This window comes from Erinaceus europaeus, chromosome 3 (genome assembly GCF_950295315.1).
Source record: "Erinaceus europaeus chromosome 3, mEriEur2.1, whole genome shotgun sequence".
Lineage (NCBI taxonomy): Eukaryota > Metazoa > Chordata > Mammalia > Eulipotyphla > Erinaceidae > Erinaceus > Erinaceus europaeus.
In genome coordinates, this window is record NC_080164.1 from 123,977,630 (window position 1) to 123,996,707 (window position 19,078).

Sequence of the window (19,078 nt, forward strand, 5' to 3'; positions counted from 1 at the left end):
CATATCTTCTTCTTCTAGCGTTTGCCCTTCTTCCATAGCCAGTCAACAGCGTCAGGTTGAAAGCTGTCAGGAGCTGCTTGTTGCTGGCTTTGAAAGTGACTGGGATCCATGTGGATTCAGTCAGCTAGGAAGGATCGTCAGTTTCCCCAATGAATGGGTACTCACGGGATGCACCACGAGAAGGTCGATCCAATGCATCCCAATGCCATATCTTATTTATTGTAAATAAATCACCACCTCCACTAGTAAGAGCCTAGAACAAATAGTCATTACCTCTTAACTATGAAATGTATAAAATGATTTTTTGGCACTCCCTTCGTCCATCTCCCATATGCAGTCATCCATACATAGCTTCCCACAACACAGAGAACAGATCCACAGAGTAAAATCCAAATTCATTATCATGATATACAAGACCTTACATGTGTTGAGCTGCACTACTTCTTCTAACGCATTTCCAACCATTCTCACTCTTTATCTCTGTTGTCTGGTGGCAACTGCCTTAGCGTTTTCCTTGAACACATTATACATGTTCATGTGTCAGAGTTTTGCACTTTTTTTTTCTTCACAACACTTCTCTTTTTTCAAGTTGTTTCCGTAATTTATTTTCTCCCTTCCTTTGGTTTTTGGTCAGATAGCACCTCCTCCATCATTCTCTGACAGCTTTAGCAAAATAAAAAATAAAAAAATAAAAGCTGCTTTTATTCTCTGCCCATGTACCAAGCACTCCTTCTTGCATAATTTTTATTTCTGTGTAGAATTTTATTAGATATGCATTTGTCTATTTTTATATTGTCTTTGTTAAATAAACAGATGTCTTATTTCAATTCAACACCTTGTGGTCAAATCCAGGCTCAACTTTTAAAAAATATCTAGGGATATTGTTGGTGTGGATTCATTCAGCTCTCCTTAAAGTTTTTCTTAAAGGAAATTTGAGGTTTATATTTAAAAACAGATCTCAAAATTACTGTTGATTGATTAAAAGTAAAATCCTATTACTTGTCATTTACCTAAGTAGTTTGTTAGGTAACTGAAAGACTGAGAAAGAGCAAATAAGACTAATCATATTTAGACCAGATACAACATCATTACAGCCTGGCTTGTTAGGACCAGTAAGTTAGCTCACTTGGGAAGATACTTGTTCTGCCTTCTGCCTGATTCAGATTTGAAACTAGCCCTCACTGCACTGGGGCAAGCTTCACTGGGGCAAGTGCTGTGGTGTCTTTCCCATTCTCACTGTCTTTCTCTTTTATTTATTATTTCAATAATAAAGAGCCAAAGAGAGAGAACCAAAACACTACTCAGCTCGTCTATAGTGGTGCTATTGAACGTGAGACCTCAGAGCCTCAGGCCTAAGAATTCTTTTGCATAGCCACTATGCTGTTTCCCCAGTGGGCCCCACCCCCCATTCTCTCTCTATCTGAAAAAAAAAATCAACCTGGAGAAGTGACAACCCAGTGTCAGAAAAATAAAAGCAAACAGCAACAACAAACAAACAACCCTGAGTTATTTTAAGCATGAGTATATAAGTGTTCTTTAAGTAAAATGATTTCATGAAGCAGTAATCAAAAGTCTTCTCAAGAACAAAGGCCCAGGTACACATGACTATACTAATTAATTCTTTATGGTAAGAAATTGGATTGGAAGGAAAATTCCTTAACATAATAAAGACTATATATGACAAACCCATAACTAACCTCATACTCAATGGAAAAAAACTGAAAAATTTCCACCTAAAATCAGAAACTAAACAAAGATATCCACTCTTACCACTCCTATTCAACATTGTCCAAGAAGTCCTTGCCAGTGCAATCAGGCAAGAAAGAAATATCATAGGAATTCACATTGGAAAGGAAGAAGGTAAATTAGCACTATTTGTAGATGCCATGATTTTATACTAAGATGATCCAAAGACTACAAAAACAAAACCAAACAATCAAACAAAACAAACTACTGGAAATCAGTAAGTTCAGAGAGTAGCAGGATACACAACCAATACTCATAAATCTGTGGCATTTCTTTACACAAATGATGATTTAGAGGAATGGAACTTGAAGGAAATAATTCTCTTTACAAATAAAATAAAAAAATAAAATACCTAAAAAATAAAATACCTGGGAATAAATCTAACAAAGGAGGTGAAGGACATTTACAATGAAAACTATAGGACATTGTTAAGAGAAATAGAGAGTGACACAGAGAAATGGAAAAACATTCCTTATTCATGGATTGGAAGAATAAGTATCATTAAAATGGATGTCCTGCCAAAAGCAATATATAGACTCAGTGTAATCCTTATCAAAATCCTAATGATATGTTTCAAGGAAATTGAATAACTTATCCAAAAATTCATGTGGAACCACAGAACAATACAAATAGCCCAAAGCACACCTGAAGAGGAAAATTGGACCTATCACAATTCCTGACTTCAGTTTACACTACAAAGCAGTAATAATTAAGATAGTGTAGTACTAGAACAAAAATAGACAGTTGGACCAATGGAAAGCTCAGAACTAAACATATATATATATATATATATATATATATATATATATATATATATATATTATCACAAAGGACCCAAAACTGTCAAATGGGTAAGAGAAAGCCTTTTCAACAAATGGTGCTGGGAGAACTGGACAGACACATGCAGAAAAATGAAACTACCACCAAATTGCAGATGCTTTCATGAAGCCATTCTGACTTCCCTAGGTGGACGACATCACCAATGTATCCTGGAACCTCACCTCTACAGAGTCCTACACAGCTAAGGAAAGATAGAAACAGGCTGGGGATATGGATCAACCTGCCAACGCCCATGTACAACAGAGAAGCAGTTACAGAAACCAGACCTTTCACCTTCTGCACCCCAACAGGAACTTTGGTCCCTACTCCCAGAAGGATAAAAGATAGGGGGATACCAAAGGGCTCTGAATTCCAATTCCACTGGGACCCATAGTGTTTGTCACCAGGACTCTTGTTTTTATACCATCACCGAAAGGGAAGTGTATCTAGAAAATAGAAGAAGCCAGACACTATTTCTCTTAGCCGAGAGAGAAGAAAAGGAAGGACACCCAGAAGTAGTAATGGGTATAGATGTGACTTAGAAAGGAAGTGATGGGTCTACAGCCATACCACCCTGAACATGCCCAATCTCATCTGATCTTGGAAGCTAAGCAGGGTCAGTCAGGCCTGGTTACTACTTGGATGGGAGAAAGGAAGTGAAGGCAGGACTATAGAAAAAATGGGCAAAAACAAACACCCTATGTCTATAACTGGAGTGTAGTACTGGAAGAGTACTCCCCTCCCTATATGTGTAGATAGAGATAGATAGTTATAGAAAACTGGGAAATGTTATGCATGTACAAACTATTGTATTCACTGTCGAATGTGAAACATTAATTCTGCAATAAATAAATTTAAAAAAATAAATAAAATAAAGTCAACCCATAACTGTGACCTTGGGAGAACTACTGCAGTTTCCAGTGGAAGGAATGGAAACACAGAACTCTGATGGTGCAAACGTTATGGGAATTATACCCCTGTTACCTTATAATTTTGAAATTAATATTGAATCACTAAAAAAGTAAATAAATAAGATGAAATTAGACCACTGCTTAACATCATGCACCAAAATTAGCTCAGAATGAATCAAAGATCTATTAGACCTGAAACTATAGAATGTAACGGTAAAACACATCAGGAACTTAACATCCAAGATGTGTTTGGAGACTCAACCCTATGGGTAAGGGAAACTAAAACATCTTTAAATAAATAGGACTACATCAAATTAAAAAGCTTCTATACATTAAAAGCAAATTTTACAATGATAAACAGGTAACCTAGTAACTGGGAGGAGATTTGTATACCACAAATCTGACAAGTGGTTGATATCAAATATGGATAATGAGCTCATACAACATCAACGACAACTAAGCATAATAAGTAGGCAGAAGATATGAATATTTCTCTAAAAAAGAGATACACATGGTCCCCAGACATATGTGGAAATATTTCACTTTATTCATCATTAGAGGAATGCAAATTAAAATCGCATTGAGATTTCTACCTCACAGCTGGAGAATGGCCTTCATGAACAAAAAAGGAAACATTAAGTGTTGGAGAGGATGTGGAGGAAGAGGAACTCTACTTCACTGCTGGTGGAATGCAGACTGGTGCAGATGTTAATGGAGAACAGTAGGGAGAATTTTATTTTATTGTAGTCATTCTTTTATTGTAATCTTTTTTTTTAAATTTTTATTTATAAAAATGAAACACTGACAAAAACCATAGCATAAGAGGGGTACAACTCCACACAATTCCCACCACCAGAACTCCGTATCCCATCCCCTACCCTGATAGCTTTCCTATTCTTTATCCCTTTGGGAGCACGGACCTAGGATCATTTTGGGGTGCAGAAGGTGGACAGTCTGGGTCTGTAATTGCTTCCCCACTGAACATGGGCATAGACAGGTTGATCGATACTCCCAGCCTGTCTCTCTCGTGGGTAGAATTTTTAAACAAATACAAATGTCAAATATCTTATGATCTAGTAATACTACTCTGTTGGTATGCATGAGACCCCTTCTGTTTCATTTGGTTTAAATCCCCCCTGCTTAACACTATTCTATTTACATAACCACTTCATTCTATTTACATAACCACTGTTAACAAGTTCCACCCTCCCTCCAGGGCATTTGTGGTTCAGAGATAGGATTCTCGCCTAATCTGCCCCCTCTTTGTCACACTCTGATTTTCACCAGTCACTTTTCTCTCCACCCTCTCTATGTCACATCCTGTTTCCACCCTACTTGGCAAGTATATATAAAGACAGCATTGTGAGTTTTACAGTACTTTACCTTTAGTTTAGCTTAGCTCATCTTAGATTGTGCTGCGTCCTGCATGAATAAAGAGATACTGCCTACAGCTCAACCATGAGTCCCTGGTCGTCTGTTACCCGCCCGTGAAGCCAGCCCGGCGAAAACAACCTAGCCCAGCGAAAACAACACTACTCCTAGGTATTTATCCAAAAGACAGCAATTAAAAAAGGTGATATTTTGCACTTTAGGACAATATGGATAGAATTGGAAGCAATTATGCTTAGCGAAGTAAGGAGATAAAGGACAATACTGTATGATTTCACTCATGTGGAATATAGATAATTGAAACACATAAACTTGAGAAAAAAATAGTCAACCCATATCTAAGACCTTGGGAGAACTATAGTGGCTATCATTGGGGGCGTAGGGGAGAGCACAGAACTTTAGTGGTAAGAGTGGTGTGGAACTATACCCCTATTATAATTTTGTAAATCACTACAAAATTACCATTAAAAACTAAAAATATACTTTTGTCTCAATACAAAAAATTTCACCAAATGTGTTTAGGAGGTAAGATCTACTGTATTTAGTATCATTTTTTGTTTGTTTTTTATTTTTTTACTTATTGAACTAAGCTGTTTATAAGTAAAAAGTGGGGAAAATAAACATTTTTCTAGGATTAAACAAAAGAAAATGTTAACATCCCTATTCTAGTTCTTTGTAGTAGAAAATAGTAAACCATTGCTATAAAATACATTTGTTTGTTAAAGTATATTGGTGCTATGATTTTTTAATGACCCCAAGAAAGAGAAAGATTTAAAATATGAGGGCCTTGATTTACTTAACATTTAAGATAGGTGTTTAAAAAGTGTTTTATGGAATTCTGTGAGATAGATTACATTTCAGAATATTGAAAATAAAATTTGGGTTCAATAACTAAATATTGTGCGTATGGAGAGATTTATCTTGAAATAGAACTCAAACTTATATTTTCCTTCAGGTACTATCCTGTTGTGCTGACTTTTTCTTTTAAATCAGACCATCTTTTAACTAATGTGTTGGAAATAACTTAGGCTTTTCCTAAAGAAAGTGATGGGAAAAAAACCTACATATGAGATTCTGTGATCTTTCCTTTTGTTTTATCTGTCGATACACGTAGAAGCAGATATTTGGAGATGGGAAAAGAAGTTGTGATTTGTGGTGTGTTGTGTCAAGAATTGATTTGAAATCAGGGTGAAAGTTTAAAAAAGTTAAACCTCACCTCTAATAAGAAAGATGTTTCTAGTTGAAGACCTAAACAATAAGCCCATTTCTTGCTTTATGGAAAATAACTTATTGATGAGAAAGGATGGGGCAGTTGGAAACACAGTTAAAGGGGATTAAAGCAAAAGCAAAACTAACTTCATCAAGAATCTATCTTCTCTCGGAATGATGCCAACATCCTGACAGTGCCTTCTTTTCTTTTCTTCCTTCCTTCCTTTCTTTTTTCTTCCTTTCCTCCTTCTTTCTCTTTTTTCCCTTTCCCCTTTGACTTTCAATTAATTGACCTTTTATCACTAGTAAGAAAATTCCTCTGTGGTATATTGCACCAAAGCAAAGGACTCTGTGGAAGGAGGGGAAAAGATGAGGTGGAGTCTTGGTATATGATGGTGGAGAAGGGAAAAGATCCTAGACTACAGAGTATCTTTCAGACAACTATTATGAGGAGATGAGAGGTTATACCTATATATCAGCAACTGTACTTTAAACCCCTTGTGTGTGTGTGTGTGGGGGAGATGCCTGTATACAGCATACTGGAACATTCAAGAGATCCATCTATGCACCTGAAAGAGGGTGGAGTGAGTCACAGAAAAAGTGGCAGAGTGGGGAAGTATCAGTTGAATTCATGACAGCAGAGAAGTCAGTGACCTGCCCAGTGTAACTTTCTTGGCAGAGAAGGTGGGAGGTGAAGGTAGTGAGTATCTGTGCAATCATGCTGACTACAGGTAGAAGACTCACTTGTTGTCCCTAAGGAGAGAATGCAGATGCTGGAGAATGGGAAAGGAACGGGAAGTATGCAGTTAGATCTGAAGAAAAGTGTCTCATGCAGCCTGTTCTGAAAGTCAAGAGTAACAAACAGCTCAGAAATGTTGGGATCTTCCCATCAGACCCTTACCAAGTCATTGGGCAATCTTCATAGCCAAAACCCCATGTACTGGGTACCTGGTATTTCATCCTACTTTGCTATCATCTCATTTTATTTATTTTTATGTTTTATTATTTTTTAAATTTTATTTATAAAAAGGAAACACTGACAAAACCATAGGATAAGAGAGGTACAACTCCATACACTTCCTACCACCAGAACTCCGTATTCCATCCCCTCCCTTGATATTTTTCCTATTCTTTATCCCTCTGGGAGTATGGACCCAAGGTCATTGTGGGATGCAGAAGGTGGAAGGTCTGGGTCTGTAATTGCTTCCCTGCTTCTTCTTCTTCTAGCGTTTGCCCTTCTTCCGTAGCCAGTCAACAGTGTCAGGTTGAGCCTGATGTAAAGTTTCGAGACCTCCTTTGAATCTGGAGAGGTGGCAGTCGTTGACTATGTGGGTCATAGTCTGTCTGTAGCCGCAGGGGCAGTTCGGGTCGTCTCTGGCTCCCCAGCGATGGAACATAGCGGCGCACCGGCCATGGCCTGTTCCATAGCGATTGAGGAGGGCCCAAACATAACGTGCTAGGTCAAAGCCGGGTTGACGCTTGCAGGGGTCTGTGATGAGGTGTTTGTTCTTTACCTCAGCTGACTGCCAACTCTGTTTCCAAGCGTCTGGAACATAGAAGTTCAGTGTAGGTGTAGGAGACCAGATTGGATGACGAGACGTCAAGCGTTGGACAGGGTGGGCGAAGATATCTGTGTATATTGGCAGGTCCGGTCGAGTGTAGAAGTGGGAAATGAACTTAGATGATGCCGCATCCCGACGAATATCTGGCGGGGCGATGTTGCTAAGAACTGGCAGCCATGGAACCGGGGTGTAACGGATGGTTCCAGAAATTATCCTCATGGAGGAATATAATTTGGAATCGACCAAGTGGACATGGGGGCTACGGAACCATACTGGGGCACAGTATTCTGCAGTGGAATAGCATAATGCCAGAGATGATGATCGTAGTGTGGAAGCGCTCGTGCCCCATGAGGAGCTGGCCAATCTTGCAATGATGTTATTCCTCACGCCCACCTTTGCTACAGTTTTTATGAGATGTTCGTGAAATGACAGAGTGCGATAGAGAGTAACACCAAGATAGACTGGCTGGGCTTCATGCCGGATTCTCGTATCGTCAAGCTGCACATTAAGCTCACGCGAGGCCGAGGCATGGTGTAGATGGAAAACAGATGATAACGTTTTTGCAGTGCTAGGGATTAGTCGCCATTTTTTACAGTAATCAGATATCAGAGACATGTCTTTTGTGAGTGTTTCCTCAAGGAGGTCAAACTTGGATGCCTAAGTTGCACAGCAGATGTCATCAGCGTAGATGAACTTCCTTGAAGAAGTTTCTGGGAGGTCATTGATGTAAATATTAAATAGCGTAGGAGCCAGAACAGAGCCCTGGGAGAGGCCACTTGAGACAAGTCTCCATCTGCTAGACTTGTCACCCAGATGCACCCGGAATCTTCTGTTTTGGAGAAGAAACGATATAGTGTTGGCCACCCATGGAGGCAGGCATCTTGAGATCTTGACTAGGAGACCACGGTGCCAGACCGTGTCATAGGCTGCTGTGAGATCAACAAAGACAGCACCCGTCTTTAAATTCTTCTGGAATCCATTTTCAATGTAAGTTGAGAGGGCCAGGGCTTGTTCGCAGGTAGATCTTCCTGGGCGGAAACCAGCTTGGGCGGGTGATAGGAATTTCTCTGTAAGAGGAGAAATACGTGACAGAAGCAGCCTCTCAAGGAGTTTGTAACACACGGAGAGGAGAGAAATTGGTCTATAGCTGGCGGCCAGTGTTGGGTCTTTCTTTGGTTTCAAAACCGCTATTACCTTCGCACGACGCCAAACTTTGGGCATAGACTCAGATTCCAAGATGTGGGTCAGGAATGAAGCGAGCCACTTCTTTGCCGCAGGACCCAGGTTAAGCTTCCCTGCTGAACATGGGCATTGACAGGTCAATTCAAACTCCCAGCTTGTCTCTCTCTTTCCCTAGTAGGGTGGGGCTCTGGGAAAGTGGAGCTCCAGGACACATTGGTGAGGTTGTCTGTCCAGGGAAGTCTGCAAGCTGGTGGCTGAAAAGAGAGTTAACATACAAAGCCGAACAAATTGTTGACCAATCATGAACCTAAAGGCTGGAATAGTGCAGATGAAGAGTTGGGGGGGGGGTCTCCATTCTGTAGATAGCTAGTGGGCATATTTCAGTTCTATTCCAAAGGGCCTGTGGCTATACTATTTTTTTATTTTTCCCCTGAACCTGAAATCTGTTATGCAGGTGGATTCAAGTCAGGAACCTCTCACTTCCTCTGTAGAGCCTTTATTTCTCCCAGTCCTAGAAACTCTAGGGTGGGGCTCACTTTCCTGCATGCTTCTCTTAATTGGCACCAAATGATTTTGCATCCACTGAACCCAACCTAATCAACATAACGAGTACCACCTCAGCATGCTTCACTTCAGACTGTGTCCAGAGATGTTAGGCATGAAATATCAACCCTTCACCTTCATTACTCAGATTAGACCTTTCCTTTCATAGGATTCTTTAATTCCATTCCAGGTGGTTCACTTCCTAACAAAGTCCCAAAACTAGATATAGACCATGAGATAGGGCATAGGCTCACATGTATCCATAAATTAGGGCTAAATATATACCTGAAAGCAAAAGTACACAATAGTCTGCACTGAGTCAGTATAAAGTTCCTAATGAAATAGAAATAGCGTCTACTTACACTTAGATACCCTCCTTACCTACTTCCTATTACACTTCCCTCACTCACTCCAAAGCTAATCTTATCAAAGCAAGGACTGCAAGGGCAAGAGACTGGCATACATTTATGATGACTCTTTAAAAGTCACTATTAGGCCACCCCATCAGCTAGGTCCCTAGTCAGGGCGTCCTGAGATTCTCAAAGAGACATGATGGGCCTAGACCTCGAATAAATCCCCCTCTCCATTGTTGCCAGTCATCTCTGTCTGGAACAGTATAGACCCACTCCTTTGTGGGCCCCCAGAAGACCTTGCCCTCAACTTGGATCAACAACGGTAGAGAATGTTCCATCCTCTGAAGGAAGGCTGGACAACATTTTATACTATACCTGAGGAAGATGAATCCTGATATTGGGGAGCTGGGAAAAAATTTGTGCCACAGTGCCACCTTCTGGTAAACAAAAGGAAAAGCTCTTAATGACCAATCCATTCCACTCTTAGAATGAAAGTGGTTCTTGCTAAAATAAGAATGGTGTTAACTAATTTAGATCCAGAGGCCAGTGACCAAGTCACTTTTCATAAATGCCAAGAAAAAAGATCACTGTAATAAGATATCACAAAAATAGAAAAATAACACTTTGTCCAGCATTTGAAACCAAAGTCACGGAATGGTGCAATTTAACAGGTAAAGGATTTAAATTGTGTGAAAAATCTCCAATGAGCTATATGTAAATTTAGGAACACAATGCAGTGACATCAGAAATTATGGTAATGGACTGATTGAGTACTTTGGCAAATACACTGAAATTCTAAAAAGACCCAAACAAATTCTGAAGGTGAAAAATTCAACAAATGAGATGAATAATGCAGTAGAATAAAGATATGCATATGCAAGCATAGCTAAGCATATGCAAAGAGAATATATGAGTTTGAGGACAAAGATATAGAAGTATTCAAGTTGAGGGGAAGGAAGAACTAAGATTAAAGAAACACTACCACTAGAAAGGCCAACAGCAAGTGCAAGTGGTGGCACAGCTGGTTAAACACACACATTACAGTGCACAAGGACTGGGGTTCAAGCCTCTACCTGCAGAAACTTCACGAGCAGTGAAGCACGTTTGCAGGTGTCTATCTCTCTCCCTATCTCCCCCTTCCCTTTCAACTTCTCTGTGTCTCAATCCAGTAAGGAAGGAAGGGACGGAGGGAAGGAGTGAGGGAGGGAAAAAGGGTGGACCAAAGGAAGGTCAGTCAGCAGCAGAATATTAAGTATCCTAGAAGTAGAATAAAGAGAGAGGGGACAGGGAATATATATATATATATTTATAAATATATATTATATTTTATATATATTATATATTATATTATATATTATATATATTATGTATTATATATATTTATAAATATATATTATATTTTATATTTATTTTTATTTATTTATATTATTTTATATTTATAATATATATTATATTTTATATTTATATTTTATATATATATTATAAATATATTATATTATATATAATATATATTATATTTTATATTTATATTTTATTTATATATAAATAAAAATTAAATATATATATATTTAAATTTTATTTATTTAAGAAAGGATAAATTAACAAAACCATAGGTTAGGAGGGGTACAACTCCACACAATTCCCACCACCCAATCTCCATATCCCATCCCCTCCCATGATAGCTTTCCGACTCTCTATCCCTCTGAAAGCATGGACCCAGGGTCATTGTGGGTTGTAGAAGGTGGAAGGTCTGGCTTCTGTAATTGCTTCCCCGCTGAACATGGGCATTGACTGGTCGGTCCATACTCACAGTCTGCCTCTCTCTTTCCCTAGTAGGGTGGGTCTCTGGGGAAGTGGAGCTCCAGGACACATTGGTGGGGTCTCCAGTCCAGGGAAACCTGGCTGGCATCCTGATGACATCTGGAACCTGGTGACTGAAAAGAGAGTTAACATACAAAGCCAAACAAATTGTTGAGCAATCATGGACTCAAAGCTTGGAATAGTGGAGAGGAAGTGTTAGGGGGATACTCACTGCAAACTCTAGTGTACTTCTGCTTTCAGGTATATATTTTGCAGTAGTTTATGGATACGTGTGAACTTATGCTCTCTCTCACAGAAACGTTTTGGGACTTTGTTAGAAAGTGAACCACCTGAGATGGAATTAGAGTATACTATAAAAGGAAAGGTCTCACCCGAGTAATGAAGCTGAAGGGTTGTCATTCCACAAGTGAAGTCTCTGGACACAATCTGAGCTGAAGCATGTTGAGGTGGCCATCGTTGTGTTGATTAGGTTGTTATCGGCACAGATGCAATATTATTTGATACGGATTGGGAGAGGCATACGGGAAAGTGGGCCCTATCCAAGGGTTCCAGGACTGGGGGAAGTAGAGGCTCTGTAGTGGAGATGTGAGGTTCCTGCTGTCTTAGTTTTCAAAAACACAATGGGTAGTTAATGTTATCGTCACATTATTTGGTAATTGGGTTAACTTTGAAAAGTCCTTTTGTTAGGGTTTGCTGTACAGTACCCAGTATCTTGTATATAGCTGTGCTATTGGTTGCTTCTGATCTACTTGGTCTAGGCTTTTGAGAGAGTCCACATATCGAATACACAGCCTATATATTAAAAAGATTCAGTCTGTGTTTTTTTTTTTTAAGTTTTTATTTAAGAAAGGATTAATGAACAAAAACATAAGGTAGGAGGGGTACAACTCCACACAATTCCCACCACCCAATCTCCATAACCCACCCCTTCCCATGATAGCTTTCCCATTCTCTAGCTCTCTGGGAGCATGGACCCAGGGTCGTTGAGGGTTGCAGAAGGTAGAAGGTCTGGCTTCTGTAATTGCTTCCCCGCTGAACATGGGCGTTGACTGGTCGGTCCATACTCCCAGTCTGCCTCTCTCTTTCCCTAGTAAGGTGTGTCTCTGGGGAAGCTGAGCTCCAGGACACATTGGTGGGGTCTTCAATCCAGGGAAGCCTGGCCAGCATCCTGGTGGCATCTGGAACCTGGTGATTGAAAAGAGAGTTAACATACGAAGCCAAACAATTTGTTGAGCAATCATGGATCCCAAGCTTGGAATAGTGGAGAGGAAGTGTTAGGGAGGTACTCACTGCAAACTCTAGTGTACTTCTGCTTTCAGGTATATATTTTGCAGTAGTTTATAGATACCTGTGAACATAAGCTCTCTCTCACAGAAACTGGTGTATATCTAGGTTATGGGACTTTGTTAGAAAGTGAACTACCTGAGATGAAATTAGAGTGTACTATAAAAGGAAAGGTCTCACCTGAGTAATGAAGCTGAAGGGTTGTCATTCCACACGTGAAGTCTCTGGACACAGTCTGAGGTGAAGCATGTTGAGGTGGCAATCATTGCGTTGGTTAGGTTGTGATCGGCGGATGCAATATTATTTGGTTTGGACTGGGAGATGCATACGGGAAAGTGGGCCCTATCCAAGGGTTCCAGGACTGGGGGAAGTAGAGGCTGTATAGTGGAGATATGAGGTTCCTGCTGTCTTAGGGTTCAAAAAGACAATCGATAGTTAATGTTATCATCACATTATTTGTTAATTGGGTTAACTTTGAAAAGTCCTTTTGTTATGGTTTGCTGTACAGTATCCAGTATCTTGTATATAGCTGTGCTATTGGATGCTTCTAATCTACTTGGTCTAGGCTTTTGAGAGAGTCCGCATATCAAATACACAGCCTATATATTAAAAAGATTCAGTCTGTGTTTTAAAAAACTTCGAGAGATACAATTAATTTTTCCCCTCTCATATTAATTAACTAGTGATTTATATGACTACATTTTACTAGGAGTGTACATAAACACCATTCCCACGACCAAAAGTCTGTGACCCATCCCTCCCACCCACTTCCACCCCCCACTGGCCCAGAAAGCTGCATGTCTACCCCTCACCACCACAGGGTTTTTACTTTGGTGCCCTACTTACAATTTGGTCAGGTCCTGCTTTTAGTTTCCCTTTCAGATCTTCTTACTCAACTTCTGTTGATGAATGGGATCATTCCATACTCATTTTTATCTTTCTGACTTAGCTCACTTAACATGATTCCTTCTAGCTCTGTACAAGATGGGTCAAGAAGGTGGGTTCATTATTCTTGATAGCTGCATAGTATTCCATTGTGTAAATATACCACAGCTTTCTCAGCCACTCATCTGTTGTTGGGCACCTGGGTTGCTTCCAGGTTTCAGCTATTATGAATTAAGCTGCTATGAACATAGGAGTACACACCTCTTTTTGGTTGGGTGTTATGGAGTCATTGGGTTATAACCCCAGGAGAGGAATTACTGGATCATATGGGAGGTCCATGTCTAACCTTCTGAGAGTTTTCCAGACTGCTCTCCACAGAGGCTGGACCAATTTACATTCCCACCAGCAATGTAAAAGGGTTCTTCTGTCCCCACAACCTCTCCAGCATTTGTTGCTGCTGTCCTTTTTGATGTATGCCATTCTTACAGGAGTGAGATGGTATCTTAGTGTTGTCTTAATTTGCATTTCTCTGACAATCAGTGACCTAGAGCAGTTTTTCATATGTTTGTTAGCCTTTTGGATCTCCTCTGAGGTGAATGTTTTGTTCATATCCTCTGCCCATTTTTGGATGGGGTCATTTGCTTTTTTGGTGCTAAGTTTGCTGAGCTCTTTATATATTTTGGTGATTAGTTTCTTGTCTGACTTTGTTGTTGGGGGGATTCTTAATAACGGTTTCAATTTCTTTGTCTGTGATTGGTGCATTAGATTTTGTAGTTCTTCCGCTTCAGTTTTGGAAGGGCATATGCTTCTAGGAATTGTTCCATTTCTTCCAGATTCTCTAGCTTGGTGGCGTATAGTTCTTCATAGAAGTTTTGCAGGATTCTCTGGATTTCTGTGGTGTCAGTTGTGATATCTCCTCCATCGTTTACAATTCTATTAATTTGAGTCTTCTCTTTTTTTTGTTTGGTGAGTCTGGCTAGGGGTTTGTCAATTTTGTTTAATCTTTCAAAGAACCAACATTTGGTTTCATTGATCTTTTGTATGGTTCTTTTATTTTCGATGTTGTTTATTTCTGCTCTAATTTTAGTGATTTCTGTCCTTCTGGTTGCTTTAGGGTTCCTTGGTCCCTCTTCGTCTAAGTCCTTGAGGTATGCAGTAAGGTTCACTTGAGCTTTTTCTTATTGTTTAATATGTGATTGTATGGCTATAAGTTTCCCTCTCAGTACTGCTTTAGCTGTGTCCCAAATATTTTGATAGGTTGTATCTTCATTTTCATTTGTTTCCAGGAACATTTGAATTTCCTGCTTAAGTGAATGTCTGACCCAGTGGTTCTTAAGGAGTATGTTGTTTAGTTTCCAAATTCTGTGACTTTTAATAATTTTCTGTTTGTTGTTAAATGTTAGTTTTACTCCACTGTGGTCTGAGAAGATACTTGGGATAATTTAGATGCTCTTGAATTTATTGATGCTGTCTTTGTGGCAGCATCAAAGATGTGGTCTATCCTTGAGTATGTGTTATGTGGATTTGAAAAGAAGGTGTATTCCAGTTTTTTGGAGTGAAGGACTCTGAAAATATCCAAGAGGTCTAGTCTGTCAATCTCTTCATTCAATTCTCTTGTATCTTTGTTGGTTCTCTGCTTTGTTGATCTGTCTAAGTGAGAGTGGGGTATTGAAGTCTCCCACTATTATTGTATTACTATTGATGTATTTTTGAAATTCTTTCAGTAGGTGCTTGATGTATTTAGATGGTCCCTCATTGGGTGCATAGATGTTAATAATTGTTAAGTCTTCTTGGCTGATTGATCCTCTCATCATTATGTAATGTCCTTGCCTATCTTTTGTTACTTTATTTAATTTGAAATCTATTGTGTCTGAGAAGAGAATGGTTGTTCCTGTCCTTTTTTGTGGTCCGTTAGCCTGTAAGACAGTTTTCCATCCTTTCACTTTAAGTCTGTCTGTGTTTATCTTGTTGTGACAGATGGGATTCTTGCAAGCAGCATATGGTTGGGTTATGTTTTCTGATCCATCCCCCAACCCTGTGCCTTTTGATGGGTGAGTTTAAGCCATTGACATTTATTGACATTATGGATTTAATGTATTGCAGTGCCATTGTTCAAAAAAATTTTTTGTTTGCTCTGATATATTGCAAGTTTTATAGTGATGTTCTTGTTTATAAGAGGTCTTTTAGAACCTCTTTCAGGGCCAGTTTGGTGATGGTTGCTTCCTTTAACTGTTGTTTGTCTAAGAAGGTTTTGATCCCTCCATCTAGTTTGAGTGAAAGCCTAGCAGGATATATTATCCTTTGTTGAAACCCTTTTTCATTCAGGGCTCGATAGATATCTTGCCACTCCCTTCTGGCTTTTAGAGTTTGAGTGGAGAAGTCTGCAGATAACCTTATGGGTTTTCCTTTGTATGTGACTTTTTGTTTCTCTCTTGCAGCCTTTAGGATCCTTTCTTTATCCTTACTCCTTCTCATTGTGACTATGATGTGTCTTGGTGTCTTCAGGTCTGGGTTGATTCTGTTTGGAACTCTCTGGGCCTCTTGAATCTTGATGTCCTTTCTGTTATTCAGGCCAGGGAAGTTTTCTTCTATTATTTCCTCTAGAATGTTTCCTTCCCATTTCTCTCTTTCTTCCTCTGGCAGGCCAATTATGTGAATGTTACTTCTTTTGAGATCATCCCATATGTCTCTGTTGTTGTTTTCAGTGTCTCTCAATCTCTTTTTAAGCTCTTTCACCTCTTTCTTAGTTTTCTCTAACTCATCCTCTGTCTGACTAATTCTGTTTTCTGCTTCTTTTAGTCTGCTTTCCCTTCCCTCAGCTTTCTTCAGTTCTGTTTTCATTTCTGTGATTAATAAGTTTATTATTGCTTGCATACTTTTCTTATCTATGGTTACTTCTGGCTGATTTGTAGTTTCTCCTGGGCTCTTGTCTTCATTTATTGGAGTAGCAGTTTTATTTTTTTTTGATCTACCCATTTTTTTTTTATTTATGTGTTTCTTTTTTTTATGCTCTGTTGTTCCTCTGTTGTTGTGTCTTGAGCACAAGCAACACTGTACTAAATACCTTTATGACAATTGCACTCTCCAACCTCAGGAATTACAATAGCAACTGAAGCAAGTGTTGAAGCCGTTTAATCACTACCAGTTAGCCTAGCAATGTCTCTAGTCCGTGAAAAAATAGTAACCAAATCTCAGTGAAGAAGAAAGAGAAAAGAAAGAAGGGATAGCAAGAATAGACAGTTTTGGAAATCTACTATCCACTGTATTTTCTAGGAGTAACAAGAGGGGAAAGGGAAGTAGAGCAGAGATACACACATAGAGAGTCCACTCTGAGTCAGATTTCTTCCCCAAAATAATTCCTAAATTCAGAAAGGCAAAGGAAGAAGGATGAAGTGTATGACAAGATAAAAAAAAAGAACCAAAAAAGAGAAAAGAGAAAAGATAAGAATAAGAGCTGTAATTAAAGAGCAGTGAAAGGAAAATTTTTTTTGATTACTTTATTTTTAATTTAATTTAATTGTTTTAATTAGCTAGGAGGAGGAGGAAGGGCAGAGTCTGTAGAGGAGGTAGATGTAACGAGACAAGTTCCTCCCACAATAGATAAGATGCCCACTACTCTAGCAATGAAAGATACCCTAAGAGTTTATTCTGATCAACCTAAAGGGGGGGGGAATATATATGCCTTTATATAATATTAATAATAAAATAGATCATGGTAAAAAAAAAAACCCTGTCCCAGATTACCTCAAACCTCATGAGCAGAGGCAGCTGATTGTTAAGAAAGAAAGAAAAAAAAACAAATAAAAAAAAAACCTCAGGACTAGACAAGGATAGCTGAAATAGACAGTTATGCAAATCTACTATCCACTGTATATTCTAGGGGTAGCTAAAGGAGGAAGGGAAGTTGAGCAGAGATACTCACAGTGAGAGTCCACTCTGAGTCAGAATTCTTCCCCCAAATAATTCCCAAACGTGTATCAGTGAATTCAATGAAAGCACACTGGTGGTGTGGGGGATGGGGCCTGTGGGTTTGGAAGCTGTAGGATTAAGGAAGAAAGGATGACAAGAATGAGAAAAAGAAAGAGAGAGAGAGAAAAAAAAGATAAGAAAAAGAACAGTAATAAAAGAGTGGTGAAAGGAAAGAGTTTATTTATTTCTTTTTTATTATTTAATTAGCTATGTGGGGTGGGGAGGGTGGGCTACTTAGAAAGAAAAAAGGCCAGAGGTTTCAGAAGGGAATAGACTTAGAATGAATGATACTCCCTGGTGGGATAGGAATCTTGGTAAAGAAAGAAGCTCAGCAGGGGAGCCTGCTAGGAGCTGGTCCCCAGGGATTGGTTATGGGGGGAGGGGGAAAGGGGGAGGCTGTGCGCTTTGGGAATAATAATTTAAAAGAAAAAAAATTTCCCTTTTTTTCTACTCTATTTTTTAACCCAAATTAAGTTATAGTCACCTCCTTGGTGTCACCGCTAGGAACCCTTACTGACTGGCCTACTAAAGGCAGAAAATCCTACCGTTTCCAGATGATGTGGTCAGAGCTCAAGCCACTAGCAGCTTCTCAGTCCGCCATCTTCCGGGAACCTCAGGGAATATATTTTTAAAATAATTCCTGAAAATTTCACAAAGCTGAATATCTAAGTCTATGAAAGTAATAGAATATCATTTCTTCTCAATGCAAATAAAACTTCTCCAAAGCATGAGAACTGTTAAAACTCAATGATAAAGAATGTTTAAGGCAGTTAAAGTAAAAAAGACAGTAAATTACTTAGATAACTTCACTAAATGTTCACCACATTTCTCTACAGAAACCTCTTAAGTGAAGATAGAAAGGAATGCTGCATTCGTTTTTAAAGATTATTTAGCATGTATGTGTTCACATGGGTCAAAAAAGCTTACAACATGGATAGACCTTGAACTCATTATGTAAACAAAATTAGTCAAAATTACTATACAAGGCCACTCATGTGTGTAATCTGAAGTTGTCAAATCTGTTGTTTTTTTTTTAAGCAGAGAGTAAAACTGTTTAGCAAAGAATAGGGGAGAAAGATTTATGGTGCTTAAGAATACAAAATTGGAGTGAGAAGTAAATAAGTCAAATAGAGATCTGATGCAGAATGTAATGAATACATGGCCAATAATGTACTATAACTATGGTCTGTCAGAAGTGTTAACCCCTCTCTGTCTTCACCTCCTCTCTCCATTTCTCTCCGTTCTATCCAACAACGAACGACATCAACAATAACAATAATAACTACAACGATGCTACAACAACAAGGGCAACAAAAGGGGGGAGGAATGGCCTCCAGGAGCAGTAGATTCATGGTGCAGGCACTGAGCCCCAGCAATAATGCTGGAGGCAAAAAAAAAAAAATAG

General features: G+C 39.1%; 2 protein-coding genes across 5 annotated transcripts in view; one reads left to right on the forward strand and one right to left on the reverse strand.

Moving 5' to 3' along the window:
* Positions 1 to 19,078, forward strand: part of MTHFD2L (methylenetetrahydrofolate dehydrogenase (NADP+ dependent) 2 like) — a 158,481-nt gene that overhangs the window by 40,456 nt on the left and 98,947 nt on the right. The window lies entirely within an intron of this gene.
* Positions 18,108 to 19,078, reverse strand: part of BTC (betacellulin) — a 543,453-nt gene continuing 542,482 nt past the window's right edge. Inside the window, exon 7 of the transcript XR_009549001.1 lies at positions 18,108 to 18,123. The gene's annotated coding sequence lies outside the window, so the exon portion shown is untranslated. The remainder of the gene's footprint in view (positions 18,124 to 19,078) is intronic.